At 39.5% G+C, this 18,276-nt stretch overlaps 1 protein-coding gene across 2 annotated transcripts in view; it reads left to right on the top strand.

Moving 5' to 3' along the window:
• Positions 1-1,268: 1,268 nt before the first annotated feature.
• The window catches only part of LOC122563655 (hippocalcin-like protein 1), a 151,937-nt gene continuing 134,929 nt past the window's right edge, over positions 1,269-18,276 (top strand). Inside the window, exons 1-2 of one of the 2 annotated variants that reach the window (XM_043717677.2) lie at positions 1,269-1,348; positions 1,859-1,924. The gene's annotated coding sequence lies outside the window, so the exon portion shown is untranslated. Of the gene's footprint in view, positions 1,383-1,858; positions 1,925-18,276 lie in introns of both variants that reach the window. The other variant, XM_043717676.2, reaches the window with a different exon arrangement.

The following is an 18,276-nucleotide window of genomic DNA, read 5'->3' as shown; positions in this document are numbered from 1 at the left end:
ACTAAATGTATGTATTATTATCATACAATAAACCTTGTCAGCTAGGAATAATGCTTCTTCTGTAGATACTCCATGGTCTTCTCTTATTTTTAATTCAATCATGGGATGAGGGTGTCATTAATTGCCCAGAGGTGTCTGGGGCCATGTCTAGGCCATACCAGGCATGGATGGCAGTTTCCTTCCCTAAAGGACATTAGTGAATCAGATGGGTTTTTTTTCCTGACAATGGTCATTGATCAGTCTCATAATTTTATTGAATTCAAATTCAACCATTAGGATTTGAATCCAGGTCCCCAGAAATATTACCTGGCTTTCTGCATTAGCAGTCTAGCACTAATACTGCTAGGCCACTGCCTCCCCTCTTCTCTCCCACTGCACACTGGATCATCCCAGGGCAAAGGGGGATTGCTAGCACCAAGCTACCTCAAATTATGCTTACCCAGTATTATATATTGGTAAAGGGGGTAGATACGAGAAGGTCCCAGGACCAGTCATTTGGGAAAATACCACATTCAGGAGTATGTTTTGTGACCAATTAAACTACCTATAAACCAGGGCTGGAATTATATTTCCAGATTGACCTTCATAGTAAATCCCTCCCATCCACACACCTATACCCATAATGTTCCAATCGGTACATGTCTCAGTCACCCATTTCCCAATCTGAAGATATTATTATAAAGTCCGGGATCAGCTAAACTTGCTGTGTTACTGTGACATATCTTATTAAAGACGCAGATAATAGCTTTCCCGTTCGTGCTAAAGTTTAACACTGCAAAATGCCGCATTTCTTTGCAGCATTGCAAGACCTTGCTGTGGCTTAAGGCACTTTAGTATTGGTCAATGAAATCTCCACCCGTGAGCTTCAACTGGAAATGTCGTGTAAGACAACTCGTCTATGCCGCAACTCCTGTGAATCAGCGTGATCGAGCCGCAGGGTTCAAGAGCATCTCCTCCATTCATTGATACAGCATGGACATCCTGCTGGAAGACTCAGTTCGCGGGAGTACACCAAAACCACGCAGGAGCCGGGGGGGTCGGGGTAGGTGGGATAGCTCCATACTAACTTTTCCCTTCACTCCAGGAAATGGGGAGCCAAAGTGTCAGTCTGTTTTACAGTCAGAGGGTGCAGACAAAGCCCATATCTAATTTGTGTTCATAAACTGAAGGCACCAGTTGCGGCGTATGTTCTGAATGTGTTCGTTCCACCCCTGCGAATGGAATGGGCGCGCTCTCCCTGTTTCAATCAGCCCAGCTGTGAAGTGTTACATTGTTGCATTGTGCTTCTGAACTGTGTCCATTTCACATCGTCCTCACATTAGGACATGCTTCATATAAGACAGCTAAGGTACAGGCAACACTGTATTTGATCGTTTAACAAGGTAAAGGACAGCGCTTGAAATATATACCTGGACGTATAATCTCCAGTGTGGAAGATAACGGTTTTATTTTCGTGAGCACTGACAATCTGAGCTTAAACCGGACAGCAATTGTTATGTGTCGCGATTTTCTCTGCAGCCTTTATAATTTAACAGATCGCGCTAATTTACTTGCGATGACCTTGAGTGCCAGTTATTCTTGGTGTCTCCGTGTATTTGTGTAGCACATCATACCGGTTCACCTTTAACTACTTTCAGTGAGATTGAACGCGGTTTAAGTAGATTTGCATATAGTTTAAAGAGTCGTGATCTGAACTTATACTGTACACTAGATGAATGGATGATGCTGGAAGTTGAATTATTTGAGGTATTTCGCTGCGGGGGGGAGGGGGGTGAAGTTATTAATCCACGATTTGTGATTGAAAGAAGATGATCTTGGTTGTTTTAACATGGAACAATTACCATATTTCTAATTCCAGCACGAAGTGGATTCTTCCTTAGAACAACTTTAGTTTTCCCCCATACCATCTCTCACTTCTGATCTGGTAAGCCGAAATTCAATTGCTATGAAACGAGTGGTTGCCTTTCTGTGGTTATTTGCATTGCTGGGGATTTGCAGGGATAAATCTCTGTGTACAGCCCGTTAATCAGGCAGCGGTAAATCCCTTGCCCATAGCGAGTGAGCTTGAGCCGCTGTTGTCTCTGGTTCAGTTTTACGCTGAATTAATAGATGCAATTCTATTATAAAAGTCTCATTTTATTGTGCTCGCTGTAGATACAAAGAAGGATTATTTGCGCATTTTGGCAAAATAAAAAAGGTCAACTGGATGTTATTCATTTGATTCGGGTTTTCCCAACTGGAAGAAACCTCGGGTGCCATTTTTGAGCTATTTTCTATGAATTTGGGCATGTAAAATATTCACTTTGATTTAGTATTTATGTTTAAAGTAGAAATTAATATTGTTGGGTTTCCATTGTCTTGCTGCAAGAATAAGTGACCTCTGCATAAGTTAGGGTTGCATTTTATACTGCTAGATTCAAGTTGATGGAAAATGGTTTTGGGTGCACATCAATGCAACTTTTAACGATAAAGAGCACCAAAGCCTTTGAGGTGTGAGTTCCAGTGCAAGAATCTGTTTAGCACCGGTTGAGCTCCCAGTGGTGTGCAATTTCCACTTCACCTCTTGGGATTTTGACAGCTCCTCAATGGTTAGATAAAATCCAACATGTTCTCCTGTGCCAGTTCTGTTGCTGCAATCTACTAATCAATTTCCAAGCAACCAACTACCTCTAGTCTCAATATGTCAGTTCACATATTCCTCCTGTTAAGAGCAATGTGAAATTTGGGTCGCTGAAAATTTTGCCCAGTTTAATATTCCCAGGCCAATGTTTAGATCCAGAAGTTCATCTGATTTGAGGACTTACCTCTACCCAAGGTAATTTGTCACAAACTGTTCTTGTGGTGCTGTTTGTTGTCAGGTGTCCTTATACTCTACACTGCATAATTTTGATATTTAGTTCTCATTTATGTACTTTTGTTCATTAATGCATTGCAAAAAAAACTTGAATTTATGTAGCACCTATAACTTGGAAACAATGTTCCAAGACCTTGTACATGTATAATTGATATTCTCACAGCACAGAATTTCTAAGTAGCAAAGTCGATCAGTTCTGCTGCATTTTCACTTTCACTGGAATGAATCAATGACATTTTAAAATATCACTTTTTTTTGGCTTTGCATTGGTACAAATGACTTCCTGATTTTTAAGCAGGCTATCTAAGTGATGCAGGAATAAAGATATACTTTCGGCAGCTGGAAAAACAAACCTTGAGTATTGACAATCAATTTCCATCCACTCCCCCAGGCAATCGTAGGATGTTTGCCTTCCCTTTTAGTCAGGGAAAGACATATGTCTGTACATAGTTTGGTAACCACACATATGGATAGCTCTACTATGAACAAAATAATTTGATGATGTGAGTTTGGAGAACCAGTTTGCACACATTCCAATTAGTAACTAACTACTTAGATAATGAATTTAACAAATTAACTTATTCTCCGTGTAAATTTCAAGAACCGGATTCAATGAAAATAGATTGAAATAGAAGATTATTTGAAGTGAATTCAAAAGCTATAATCTAATCAGATTTTGCCTTCCTTTATTTGATTTCGAAGAATCTTTAAGGTACTTTGTTTTTGATGCATTGATGATGCTTGAGAAATGCTTAGTGACATTGAGCACACATATATTTTTAATGATGTTTATCATCACGATTCATTGCGTTTTTATATTGAGAATAATTAATACCCAGGAGCGATTACAAGGCAACAATTGAAGTGGGGTTCACATGACAACAAACCATAAGAGCTCAGTTCAAGTGGTTCATAACCACAGCCTTGAATTACTCCCAGGTCTGTTTGTTTTTAATAGCATACTGTACAGTAGTATTGCATTTTGGCTCCATTTACTTGGGTGTGATTGCTAGTTCTATATGGTACTCAAATAGTGCACTTCATGTGGCTAATGTATGAGCTTGGCTGCACAAAATATTAATGGTTTCAATGTGATCACTGCAAATTTTTGAAGTGGCAATTTGCGGTTAATTACTGAGAAATAATATAAGAATTATATATCAAAAAGCATCGAGTCACCTGTAGAAAAATACCATTCTACTAAATGTAACATTTAACTTCCTTCACGTAATCTTGGCTTAAATTCATTGTCTTGGCTGTTTATTCTTGCAGCAGGCTTGCAGCACAAATTAATCATTTAGCTCCTTCCTGTTTCTGAAAGAATGATATTGCATCTCCGCTAATTCAACTCTTTATTTGTATATGTGGTGAATGTTGGTTCACTGCTCAATGGAGTGATAATTTGTGGTCAATTAATAATGTATATGTTTGAGTTATTGCTGACATTGCTAGTCTACTTTAGCATATACAGACAAAACTAAAATTTAGGAATCATTTGTCTCCCACAACAAACATGAGAAGAGAGCTAGCCTCCCACTGGCTAATCACAGCGTTTGATGTTCTTGGGAGTGGTAATCAGGTGTTGGTATGGACAGTGTAAGGGAGGATCACATTTGTTCCTGTATTTTCCACAGATTCTGGCTTATCAAAGCTGCGATATATGTGTGGATTAAAATGGAGCTCAGCTTGTACATAACAGATTTTTTAGTTAAAATGGGTCAACCTAACAGTAGGGCAGTCTCTGCATTGGATCCAAAATAGTTTCAAAAAAATTCTTCTTTCAAATATTTTAATGAAAGAAAAAGACTTGTTACCAGATAAGGGCTCTGTCCATTCCATCTGTTAAATCTGTCAAACGCATTCCAAATGTAGTATACGTACAAATGATGAATATTAATCTGCTCTCTGGTGACATTCAGTTGGTTTTTAATACAGAAATTTGCACGTAGTCTCTGATGTGGACAAACCTCAGCTACAATGTCCTGTCAGTGAGAATCTGCAAGAATTTTACTATGTAACTGAAAATAGTCTACACTTCTCACAAATATGAGAGATCGACTTTATTCTGTGGAAACATTCTTCATTTCAGTGAGGGTTCATGTTTACACATGTTAAAATCCTTAAAGAGTCCAGAATCCTGTGTGATTGGTAATGATATTTATTGTGTTGTAGCAATATGGAACTGGTGGGACAAGTGTTTGTATCAAAACATCCCATTAACTAAGAAACAATAATATTACAGGCAATCAAATGTGGTGGAGACCCAGTAAACCAGGTTTCCATCCTTTGATTGTATAATGTGTGTTTCCAGTGATCTGCAGGGCAGGTTTGCACTTGAATCAGATGAGTATTTGATTGCAATATGAAAATATGTAATGGGTAGAAGAGCACTGCAGTTGTTTCATAACATGCCCTCCATTTCTTTCCAGTCCTTGTGCTGGCAGTATTTAATTCCAACTTATGCTTACGTGAGGTGAACAATCAGGGCTATTTAAATTGTACATGGAAATAGATTTGATGTTAACAATTTTTGAAGCCATTTTTTATTGCATAGTTTTGGTTTCTTGATTAAGATTCTTGTGATCCGTCATGTCAACCAGTATCAGTCTTTACTTTGCCTTTCCTGGCCTCATGGTAGGGATGTGACAACCCTTTGCTGGATGATTTTTCAGAAATACTCCAGTCATGGCACTAAAGGGTGGCTAGCATTCCAGTTATGGCAGATTGCAAAAATGTTATGTGCAAAAATAATATTTGCAGCTAATTACACCTGTCAAGCAATGGATAGTCACAAGCTTCATGACATTGAAGGCACATATTTTAAAATTGTTCCACCTGCTTTCAGGTGAAGTGGGCATAGCATTGACAGTGACTGTACCTAATGGGTCTTGGCCTCCAGAAAGACTCTACCATAATCCAAGCTGCAATCTTCACCTACGCAGATGGTGATAAAGAGGCCTCGCCCAATATCACACACTCCTTGCAACTTATTTTTTGCAGCAGCACCTCCAATTCAGCAGCCAGTGGATTAGGTGTGCAGACGTAGAAAAGGCAGCTCAGCAATGGATACTGTTTCTTTTGGTCTTCACCTGTCACATTTAATTCCTATCCTTTTCAATTGTAAGGGACTGCTAACAGATGGAAAAGACTATTGGCCCCTTCTGTAGCGTTCCAGAACGTGTATCCCTGCCCCATCAGTTAATTGCCCTCATACCTTTAAACTATCTTGTTCTGTATTTCTCCACCACAATGCCACCTTATCCTGCATTTGGACCTGCGGCATATTATGGTAATGGGGTAATCTACAGAATCTGAATGCTTTTAGGACATTATCATTCTAGCAAATTATTACACCATTTATGGAGCTTTTATCACTCCAGTATAAACTTAGTCTTTGGTCCCTTAAGTTCATGGGACACTTAGTGTGGATGTTTGGTTATACCATTCATCACCAAATGCCCAACCCCACAAAGTACAGTGGGCCCTGCTGTTCCTGACTAAAATTGTTCACTCTTCCAACATCATTCTGGAAAGTGAAAATAATGCTCCTTTCCCCATCCCATTCCTCGTTTCTATACTCCATTGCATATAGTCCTCTGAAATGTTTCCCATGTGTCTCTGAATTTGTGTCCAGCGACAACTTTCAGACATTTGTGAATGGATTGCATTGTCACTAAAATTGGCATTCTCTGATCAGCTGCTTTAGCTGCTTCCTTCCTTTTACCTAGTTCATCAGGCCAAACAACCCCCATTCCCAAGCCCTGAACTCACATCCTGTTCTAGTTTATTTCCTATTTCTCACCCATTACATGCATATCTTGTCCGTGAGACTTCCCTCATGCATTCTTTGCCCTGATTTCGTCTATTTTGATCACATAGCTTTCTTTCTTGGCCCCAATTTTGTCAGAAATTAAGTGTCTTATCTCTGCAGGTACTGCCCTTTTTCTCTTTTAAATCTGCCTTCATCTCTCCTTTCCTCACTAAAGTTACCCTTGGTTCCTTTGATTCAGATCTATGCCACAATTTGTTTTGTAACTCCATATCTAAACCTCTCCAATGAGCCTTTCTGGCATTGCACAGCACTGTAAGGGTATAAAGCAAAGCTACAAATGACATTCTACATAAATGTGACAAAAGTATTCTTATGCCTTGTTCTTCTTGATTTGTTTTTTGGCTTTTTCATTGCTGATGAAATCATTCTCCTCCTTTTGTTGTTAAAACAGCCTGTATCTGAAGAGAGAGAAACAAAGTTCATGGGTAGAATTTAATACAGGCATTGAGGGTCTCTTCTATTGGCTCAAGAGCCAGGAAGAACCCTACATCACCTACTTTTAGGCACTGAATGCAGCAAGGCTTTCCTAATCGGGCAGTGATGGGCTTTCGCTATGATTAAGGCCCCCATGGAGTGTGGTTCCACTCAGAGCTACCTACCTGCCCTTGAATCTGACTCCATTAAATTACTCTATTCAGTCAGTGACACCCTGCTGCCACCCCATCTTGTCCTCTCTCACTCATGCCACTCCCTTGAGGAGATGCCCTTTGCCACTAATTGGGCAGCAGAGAAGAAGGATATCTGCCCTGGGGTCCTTAATCCCGGGGAAAGTCCATCACTGCCCAATCTGCTGGCTGAAGATCCAGGAAGAACTCTATATCACCTCCTTTTGGGCACTTAATACAGCAAGTCTTTCCTAATGAGGCAGTGATGGGCTTTCCCTGAGACTAAGGACACCAGAGGCAGATATCCCTTTCCTCTGCTGCCCAATTAGTGGCAAAGGGCATCACCTCTCAGGCAGTGGCACGAGTGAGGGAGGACAAAATGGGGTGGCAGCAGGGGGTCACTGACTCAATAGGGTGATTTAGTGGGGTCAGATTTAAGGGCAGGCAGTTGGCTCTGAGTGGAACCACACTCACTCCCACTTTGTACGTCTGGGTCCTCTAATGAATGCCTGATGATGAAGGATCGCCTTTGGGAACCTGCTATCAAGGATTTGCTTTTCTGGCACATTGGTGGCCACTTCAGCCACCATGGAGATCCCACCTGAGTTGGTTGGAAAAGGTCTGAAAGTGTGCATTACTGACTCACGAGGGCCCCATTGGGTGGTGAGAAGGGAAGGCTGTCCTTGAGCCTTCCTTGCCTGAGTATAATAGCTGCAGAGGCAGGAAGGTATGCAGCCCTTACTCTGCATCATCTGACCCAATCCAATGTTCCTGCCTCCAAACTCACATTAGGAGAGAGGATTAAATTCCATGCAGCATTTTGGGTGAGAAGATTCTTGCTATTTTGCTTTTGAATTCTTCCTTCCATCCTGCTGGGAGGATTGCCTTGTTTACTTCCAATCTTATCTATCCAGTCATGGCCAGGGATCACCTGCAATGTTTTCTATTCCCAATGCTGTGTTGCTGCCTCTGCCCTCCCTTTAGAATCTGCTTTTGGTCCCTCTGCTGTTTCTGACCTGACCAAACAACCCAAATATGTGTATCAGGTTCCACTTCTACACTGATGACATCCAGCTCTGTTTTCACTTCTTTTCTCACCTCTCCACTGTCCTTGACATGATACACTCTCTTTATTCAATATCTATTCCTGGAAGTGCATATTGAAAGACAAAGCCATTGTCTTTGGCCTCCACCACCCACTCCATCTCCCCTTTTGGTCACTGCTTCTGTCTGAACTAGTCTATTTGAAACTTAGGTATCACTTCTTTGATGCTCAGATGAGCTTCTAACTTCATATTTTCTTCATCGTCAGGGCTACCTACCCCCACCCTGCTTCAGCTCTGTGGCAAGAGCCCTCATTCATCCCTCTCTTAACCCTGGAATGATGACACCTGGTCAGTCTCCTATCTTCTACATCAACATTATTTCATCCAACATCTTGATACTAACTTTGACCAACTTCAATTCATCCATCACCATTGTGCTTGCTGACTTAGGCTGGCATTCCTTTGTTCTGGCAATGGCTCAGTTTTAAAAGGTTGAGTTTTGCTGGCAAAGTCCTCCACTGCCTTGTTTCTCTCCACCCCCCATCCCCCGCCCATTCAAGCTGAGTTCTGTAAATTTCTCCTCCAATTCAGTCCTCCTCGTACATCCCAAATTTTAAAGGTTCTATCACTAACTGTCATACCTTCACTTGCCTGGGGCCTAAGCTCTCTCCTTTTTTTGTAAAACAATCTTTACATCTCACTGCCTTCATCTTGTGGCCAAGGGTGAATTTGGTGGTTGAAATTCCTGTGAAGCACCTTGGACTGTTTTACGAAGTTAAAAGCATTATATAAATGCAAGTTGTCATTATTAAGATGCAGTTCATTTATGTTGTAAAATGAGCTGGAGTTGGATCGATCCTCTAATTTTCTGACATTTATCTCCAAGCATATCTAATGATGTTAAGCGACTTTCATAACTGACATTGACCGTGAAATCATTAATGTTGTGTGTTTTTTTTTAGCAGCATATACATGCAATTAACAGCTCTTGTGTTATCCCACTAGGTCTTGCATGTGCAATGTGACTAGACTGAGCTGCATAGTGCACACCAGCCTGCAGCTTGACCCTTTTTGCGATAACTAATGTGTGGGCACTGAGAGAACCATTAGCAGGTCTATCACTTCAGTTGATCTGCTGGGAGGCACTACCAGCTGGGTTAAGCAGTGACAGAGCAAATTTAACATTTGGTATTCCTTTGTGCAGTATAGCAGAATATAATTTTTAGAAGTTAAATATAGAATACGATACAAGTAATTTTTTAAAAATACAATTTTTTTTTTAATCAAGGGTCTGCAATTAATATTATCTTTTCCATTTGATCATCCACTAGTTTAGCTTACTTTCTGCATGTCACAGTATTTTGTTTGCTGAGTCTCTGGGTTTAGGACACTGAATCAACTTGGGCAGCAGTTTTATCAATGCTGGCAGCCTTTTCAAGCTTCACCCAATTGGTCATTCCCAAATCAAAGTGTTGTAGACTTTTCAAGCATGGAGGCAGTGTGATTGAGCCTGACTCACTCTTCACCTCAAGTTCATAACTGCAATTTCCTGTACAACTGGCTGGTTTAAGAGTATGTCTGGCTGTTTGCCTCCCTCTCTCTCTAACCTGAGAACACTGAGACCCATTGCAGTCTTTGAGTTCCTGCTATGATGTCTTTCTTGATGGTTGAACACTGGACTTTATCATCTTGTTTGATTTTGGTACCCTACCATGCAATGGGTTTTCCCTTTTGAAAAGTTCGAAAATTCTATGCTCTGGTTTTCATGGAAAACCAAGAGAAGAGCTGACCAAGTGGGAAGACCACGGATAAGGTTTCCCACTCTGCTTCTTAGACCACTAATTTGTAAGCAATAGGAGCTTAAGTCAGCTCTGTCACTCATTAAAATCATGAGTGATCCAATTGTGGCCTGCCAGTAACCCTTGACTCTTGAGCAGGTAAGAATATCTTTATGGGCTTTGAATTCCATAAGTGGGAAATACCAGGTCATACTGACTTTAAAGGCTGTTCTATCCAATGTTCTTTGTGTGTTGCAAATCCCATTGGCCAGGGCTATATTGCGATAGTCTCATGATACTTGTCTTGCTGCATTGTGAAAGCAACCATTGTAATGTGAATAGACAATACATTATCATTAGATATAGGGAGATGAGGGGTCTTGTAAGATAGCTACACACCAAAGAGTCGAGAAGTGAAGGAATGATGTGCCTTCAAAATGCTCATCAATCTGCATCCTATCTGACTGCAAATTGTGAATAAGTGACTCATTTGGCAATTACCAAAATTGAAGGCTCTCCCATTAGCTTTGAGTGTGTATGTGGTGATGGAGTGTAAATAGTATCGAGATTGTTGAGACAGATTCTTGTTGGAATATTCAAGCAAGTCAAAATTGAGTAGCAATACAGTCCTGAAGAATTTTCCTGAAGAAGGGCTCATGCCCGAAACGTCGATTCTTCTGCTCCTTGGATGCTGCCTGACCTGCTGCGCTTTTCCAGCAACACATTTTTAGCAATACAGTCAGTAAGGTAGTGATGCCTTCCACGGTAAAATGCTGTGTTGTATGTGAAGTTTGGATCTTTTTAATTATGATGATTTGGGGACAGTATCAATATGGTGGAACTGTAGCCCTGTATGAATCAACATTGGCAAAAAAGGGGGGAACAAACTGGAAATATACTAAAACTAAATTGTGCAAATATGGAGGATTCAACTCTACTTGGACATCAACAATCATAGTATCTCAATTGAAACAGAACAGAAATTAAACAAATTTCATTTTTGTTTTAACTGAACAACTTTCCCATTTAAAAAAAAAGTTATCTCTGAGCAAGAGCTAATTGGGACAATTTATGACCTGGTGTACTATTTAAAGATAGATGATGACTATTTTTTGCTGGAGCCCTGATGAGTGTACATAATGAATCTATAATTTATTCCTAAAATAGCTGACCCTCACCCTGGGAGGAAAACTTCAAGCTGGAAAATGACGTGGTTCTCTGTTTTTATAGAGTAAAACCCCAGCCTGTTCTAACATTCTTCTGCAGGGGTATGTTTCACTGAAGAATGGTATTAAATGCCTAATTTATTTTGAAAACACTTACTAATCCAATCTTGTTTTTCAGTTGGCATGTACAACTATTTTAATGCACCAAACTATATGATAGGTTCTGGTACCTGTAATAATTACAAATATTGCATATCTGTGATGTTTCTCTTTTTTTTTAATGGATAGTTGCAACCAAGTTAGAGGTGATCAGATTCCCTTCATTTTATCACTCCACCCTATTACAAAAATGTTTAACTGTAAAAAAGAGACAATTATGCCAATAGATAACTCTGTATGATTCAGCTATACTCCTTAAGAAAGAAATAACATTCATTGCAAACAAACTCCTACTCAACCAACGATGGTAAGATTTATTTAACAAAATGTTTAAATTGTGCAACCAAATGCAACTACTTGAAAACTCACGTGCATGTGCCACGCATAAACGCGCTCGCAGAACGCACTCACTCCAAGTTTCGGACGAGGTGTGAAATAACTCCACAGAGGCCAGTACGCGGTCAACAAGTCACCCCTAATTTACACATGGAGAGCTCTTGACATTGATCCAGTTTCCTCAGCGCCAGCTGTCAGAGTGAACAGAACCTCTGACACTCCCATTTATATCTGTCAGCCAGAACTCCATGATTGGGGCTGTCAGTCTGGTGCAATCAGGGAATTCATATTTTATGAGGTCCACCTGGGTGATCTTGTTACAATCACTGCAAGCGCGAAGAAATAGAAACTCTTGCAGAGTGTTATCTTAAAAATACTTTTGCTAAGTGACAGTCAAATTTAGGAGAAAAGAAATTATTCACAAATTGTCCAAATATTGGTCTATAGCCAAAATCACTTTACACACAAGCTGTTGGCACAGAGATGTCTTGCTTGATCAGTCATGAATTGCTGAATTCCATTTTTTCTGGGGACAGTGTTGCAGATTTTGAATTCTTCTTTCGGGACCCTCCAGTTGTTGTGATGAGGTTTTCCAGTGGGTTTACAACACTCAGACTTTGAGAGGGGTTTTAGAAAAGAGAAAGAAGGCAAAGACTGTTCAGGCAAGGTATCTCTGTTCTCAAACCTGACAGCTTTATTAGACTTACAAACTGGATCACGTGACCTCTTAAAATTATTGTAGACTCAGTGACTACAGTTAAGCAGTTGGTTTTCTTTGCAAATGCAACATTTTTCTTACTGCAGCCACTTGTCTTTGCTTTGCTTTGCAAGGTGTTTTTTTTCAAGCACATGTATGATATACGTCCAGTCACTTGTGTTATCAGAAATATAATTTAGAATAATCTTCATAAGAATAAAATGTTAATAGTTCTTCCACAATCATGTATCCAAATGAATACTATAGCATCCACATCTTAATAAATTGCTGTCTACATTCTTTCAAAAGCAATTCAAAACCTACTTAATCCTTTGTTCACCCATTATAATTCTTCTTATAAAAACCGAAAGAACTGCTGATGCTGCAAATCCGAAACTAAATTAGAAATTGCTAGAAAAACTCAGCAGGTCTGGCAGCGTCTGTGGAGAGAAATCAGAGTTTACGTTTCGGGTCCAATGACTGAGGAAGGGTCACTCGACCCGAAACGTTAACTTTGATTTCTCTCCACAGATGCTGCCTGACCTGCTGAGTTTTCCAGCATTTTCTATCATTTTTTATGCTTGTTGTTATATTTAGCTCCTCATTGTGATGTTTTATGCATTTAAGCACTTTGTGATGTTTTATGCATTTAAGTGTATATAGTTGCAAGTTGTTAACGTCAGTAGAAATATGGGTTTTTCATTTGGTTTCAACAGTCTTGCAGAGAGAGGGCAATGAATAAAAGATTCCAACTATAGACTTACAAATTCCTGTTCAAGCAGGAATTATTTTATGTTTGTGTGACCATTAAGTAATGGCATCCGTCCAGAATGACCATTTAGTTAAAACATTTCATGGGTGTTTGATACCTGTAAAACCATATTACAGCAATAATCTGTCTCTCTAAAGGATTAATCTGCAGTTAAATATGAGGAATTTCTGTATTATGTATGGGGAAATGGAAAAGTGGCACTTGGACTGTTGTTGGTGAGAGGTATGTAATGATGCTTGATGAATAAGCTTTCATACTCATCCTGTTTAGACATTTCAAGCTCGCAGGTATTAGTCTTGAATTAATTATTGCCCTGTGTATATCAAATCAGCACACTCATGCAGGAAGAAAAACATAAGTAAGGCATAACAATATTAAATAAAAGGAAATAAAAATCAGGACTGCACAAATAGAACAATAACTTTTGAAGAATTAGAGATAATGTACAACAGAAGTAACATTTTCGAGACACTATTTAGCAAATTCCTGTATAAGTATCAGATTAATGTTATAATAGTTAAGCTGTTCTAACACCTCAATAACATTACTTCTGTACATAGAGTTTGGATCTCATTGTACATGAGTCAAAATATTTTACAAAATGGCTGGTTAAATGATCACTATCTTTGAGTGTTTTAAGAGTTGATATTTAATATTAGATTTAAGATAAATGGGTGGTGTTGTGCTATTCCTGCTTGACTAGGGATTCTGAGGCCTGAACTAATAATCTAAGTGTTGAGAGTTTCAATTCCTTCAATTTAGCCTATTGAGGAAAAATGTCTAAAAATTACAAAGTTGATATTGATGATAGTGGCTGTGATGCTGTTCAATTGTTGTCACTGGATCATGAAGCATCTTTCGGAATCAAAACCTTCCATCCTTTCATAGTTTGCTCTCTAGTCCCACACAAACCTGGGTTCAATCTGGCCTGGCCACTTTCCCATGCTCTGTTGTATCAAAGCGGCATAGTGGCTACAAAAATCAGTTCCCCATCATGAATGACAGAACCATTCAGGATAAGTGGTAGCCAGTAGCTTTTTCCTATTCTGATCATGAATTAAGTCGGCATTTTGCATTAGTACATTAATGTATTCATTTTCCTTTTGCCAGAATGATTGGGATATTGCAATATTTAGGATTTATTTTTGTTTACCTTGGTTTTTCAAGTTTATCCAAACTGGCATAGTGGACTTGGTGAAGTTTACATCTGTTACCAAACTGGCTTGGTTTAGTCTTGCTAATCCCACCATTATCCTTATCCCACTTCCAGTTGGCTTTTCAGTGAAGCATTGCTATTAATATTTACTCTGGGAAATTCATCAGGCTTCTTAAAACAATAAATGACTGAATAATTCAACAATGTGAATATTGGCATTGAATTAACCCCATGAAGGCCAGTATCCCAGCACCAAGTCACCCTTTATTTACATGTGCACAGTACACAACATTGAGCCAGCGGGTACTGAATTGGCTCCTAGAGTGAGCAAAACCCCTGACACTCCTGTTTATATCTGTCAGCCAGGGCTCTCTAATTGAACCAGATTAACAGCCCCAATCAGGGAAATGATATTCTATGAGGTACATCTGGCTGACTAAGTCCCAATCACTACAGTCTAACTCATTGATTGTAATACTCAATAGTTAACTCCTGCTTCTTCGTTTAAAAGCTGCCTTTGAGATTTTCAAAATAATCCATTGGAATCCTGTGTGATATTAAATTCCTGCAAGAACTAACCTTTGGACCTGTTGGCTGTATTCTGAAATGAGGCAAAGATTTTCCTGGATCTTCTTTATTGACCAGAAATTCAGTATGATCCCATGTAAGGGATAAGATTGTATTTTAAAAGATGAAGGCAAATGACAAACTAGATCAGTGGAACACATACCAAAGATTGGCTTCAAAAACAAAAACAGAACTTGCTAGAAAAGTTCAGCAGATCTGGCAGCATCCGTGGAGAGAAACCAGAATTAATGTTTCAGGTCATGGCGACCCTTTCTCAGAAAAGTGATACTTCCTCAGCCAAAAATTGGCTGACGTATTTTAAAAAAGGTATTCCCTTATCTCCCAGGGAATTGGCTATTTTTTTTTTGATTTTCAAAAGAGGATGTCAACATTTCAGAATCCTGCAACTATTATTTAACAATGAGAAATAGCAGTAAAAATCCTGTCCTTTCCATCTGGAAGTTCACTGCCAAGGTTGACATTTCAATCGTGTAATTTCCCTCAGCTTTTGGTGGGTGGGGGGGGGAGGGCTCTCTGACTTTATGGAGACTCTACATAATAATTGCATAATTCATAAAGTAGTAAGGTTCTTATGCAACTTGAAAAACCTTTCACCTTCGTGTTTTGTTCTGGCTCAAGGCGAATCAGATGGAATTTGGAGAAGAAAAGATGGAAGTAAAAGGCAGAAAATTAATAAACTTTTTTGAAAGGCAAATGAAAGAAAGGCTAGAAAATAAACAGCAAGGGAGCTTGGTGTTGTTAAATAGTATATATTTCAGAGCAATTTAAAGCAAATCAGCTAAGATCGCCGTGTGGAAAGCTGCCAACATCATCAAAGACCCTGGTAATGATCCCCTACAAACTCTTCCATCAGGCAGGGATATAGAAGCCTGAACATACACACGAGCAGGTTCAGAAACAGCTTCTTCCTGGTTGCTATTAGACCGGCAAATGGACTCTCTTGCCTCAAATAATGCTGATCTTGCTAACGTTGATCTCGCCTACTGCACACCCTGTGCAATGTAGCCTGTATGCCTCTGCCTAAGTCATTTTGAACTGTACATCCTTGCTTACATGATCTGCCTGTATTGCTCATAAACAAAGATTTTCACTGTACTTTGGTAAGTGCGACAATAAATAAATCAAAGTTATGAAATTATATCTGTTACTGCGATATCTCTGAAAGAAGGGTAGAAATGGCAGCTCAATGTTTCTGGATGTGGGGTTTTATGATGTGATTTTGGAAACTGGGCAGGTAAAAGAAGAGGGAGCGTCGCAATGCTGATTGATTAAACAATTACAGCTATGAGGAGGGATAATGTGGTACCAGGATCATGTAAATGAGGCATAAGAGACTGAGAAGTGATAAAGTAATAGTGGGGACTTCACTATGTTAGTATTAATCAATATAGAATCAGAGTGAAAATAGGAGTTCTGAAGATTAAAAAAAAGAAGTCTGAGACATACACATGGGAATTGCACCTGTGTTCTGTGACTTAATACAATTGTCTGTGTGCACATGAACATGATACACCGGCAGGCTTCCTTTTGTTTTTAAGTAAAGGTTATGATAAACAACACCACCTTGCAATTAACATCAGAAGTCCCAGGGCACCTTATTGAAGCATAAATAACAATGAGTACCGGTATGGAAGGAAAAAAATTGAGGCACAGCTGAGAACTTGATGATGAGAGTTCTTGAGAAAAAAGATTTAAAATCGGTTCAGGGAGGCAATCTTGGTGTAATGATCCAGATATCTCCATCACAAATCATTGCTGAAAGGAGAGAAGAAGGTGAAATGTTTTGGTCCTGCATTCACCAGACTTGTAAAAGTGATACCAATTTATACAGCATGAGAACAGGGTATTGATTGGCTGGACCTACACTGACATGGAGATGCAGTTTAACTGTTAATCCCAGTTCTCAGAGCAGTCAGGTAGACGCTGGTCAAACTGTTTCTATGGGAATGCAGTAGAAATTGGCATGCTCCATGACCCTTTCTTCTATGCAAAGTGCAATGTATGTACAAACTCATTTCGCCCATACAAAACAGGCTCCTGTGTAACTAATAGATGTAACGTCCAGCATACGCAAATATCTGACAGTGTGAATCCCATTGATAATCTAAAGATGGCTTCTGGTGTAGTTCTTATCACCGTCTGGATTATTTAATAAATGATTTCCAATGGCAGAATCACATTAATGGTGGGCATTCTGTTCTGTGGCATGTAGGCCTGGTCTGGAAGAGGGCAGTCAATGTATCACTATGAAATCTTCAGTCTTGAACTTGAATTGTTGCACATGTGGGTAAAATGGAGTCAGTGAATATATAGGGAGCGAGAAGATTTCAGATGTAGGTTAGGCAAAAATATGCAAAGCTGTTTTGAAGACCAAATTAAGATAATTTTAGAATACGGTTAGATGGAAGCTGAGATAAATCAGGTGATGGTGATGGATTAGGTGCAGTGACAAGATGTGTTTGAGTTCAGGAAAGAAGTAAAGGAAGCAGAAAAGCATTAGTATTTTTGAGGCTTCCAGTGGTGAAAAGACAAGCACCGTGTTTGTTGTTGAGTGGAAGAACCTGAAACTAATTTTAGGTTGGGAACAGTCAGCTGAGCCTCTGACTGGGGAGCAAAAGTAAGTTGATAATCACATAGAGATTGTAGCAGAGCCAAAGGTGGGACCTAAATCTTCTGAATCTTCAGTTAAATGCCATGACTCATCTGTGACTGCTTTTTAACTGTTGATACGAATTGGCCAGTCAAGGTTGTGCATTGCCCATTGGCCACCCATTGTATTCTGAGGTTTAAACCAGTTTGATTTCATTTGTGTGCAGCAGGTGAATGATGCAGCTGGAGTCTGGACACTAAAGGTGGTCTCCTCTGCCCTCCTCAGGATTCTATGCAAGGCAGCTGTAGCAAGAACTTCAGTGTAACCTGATAGGCCACTGTCATTCTGTTTATGACAGCCAGAGACAATTAGTTTTGACACCTAAATGTTGTATAATGATAGTTAAGGTAAGTAGTAAAGTATCAGCATAATACTTTTGGAAACTTATAGCACAGTGGTAGTGTCCCTACCTCTGAGCCTGGAGGTCTGGGTTCAAGAGCAACCTGCAATGGAGATGTGTTATAGCATGTCCAAACAGATGGATTAAAAAGAATTGCATTTGGAAACTGACTTCATATCTGAAAATTGTGATTAAGCGGCAATGTATATATGTAAAGAGGTGAGGTGATGGAGGAAGTCTATGTTGTCAACCCTATCAAATGCTGCAGGGTACTATGGTGAGTCAGAGGATATTGCT

This window comes from Chiloscyllium plagiosum, unplaced genomic scaffold (genome assembly GCF_037043375.1).
Source record: "Chiloscyllium plagiosum isolate Xiang-an unplaced genomic scaffold, Cpla_swu_hap1 HiC_scaffold_30, whole genome shotgun sequence".
NCBI lineage: Eukaryota > Metazoa > Chordata > Chondrichthyes > Orectolobiformes > Hemiscylliidae > Chiloscyllium > Chiloscyllium plagiosum.
Note: the sequence above shows the minus strand (reverse complement) of the source record. Positions and strands in the feature narration are given on the sequence as shown.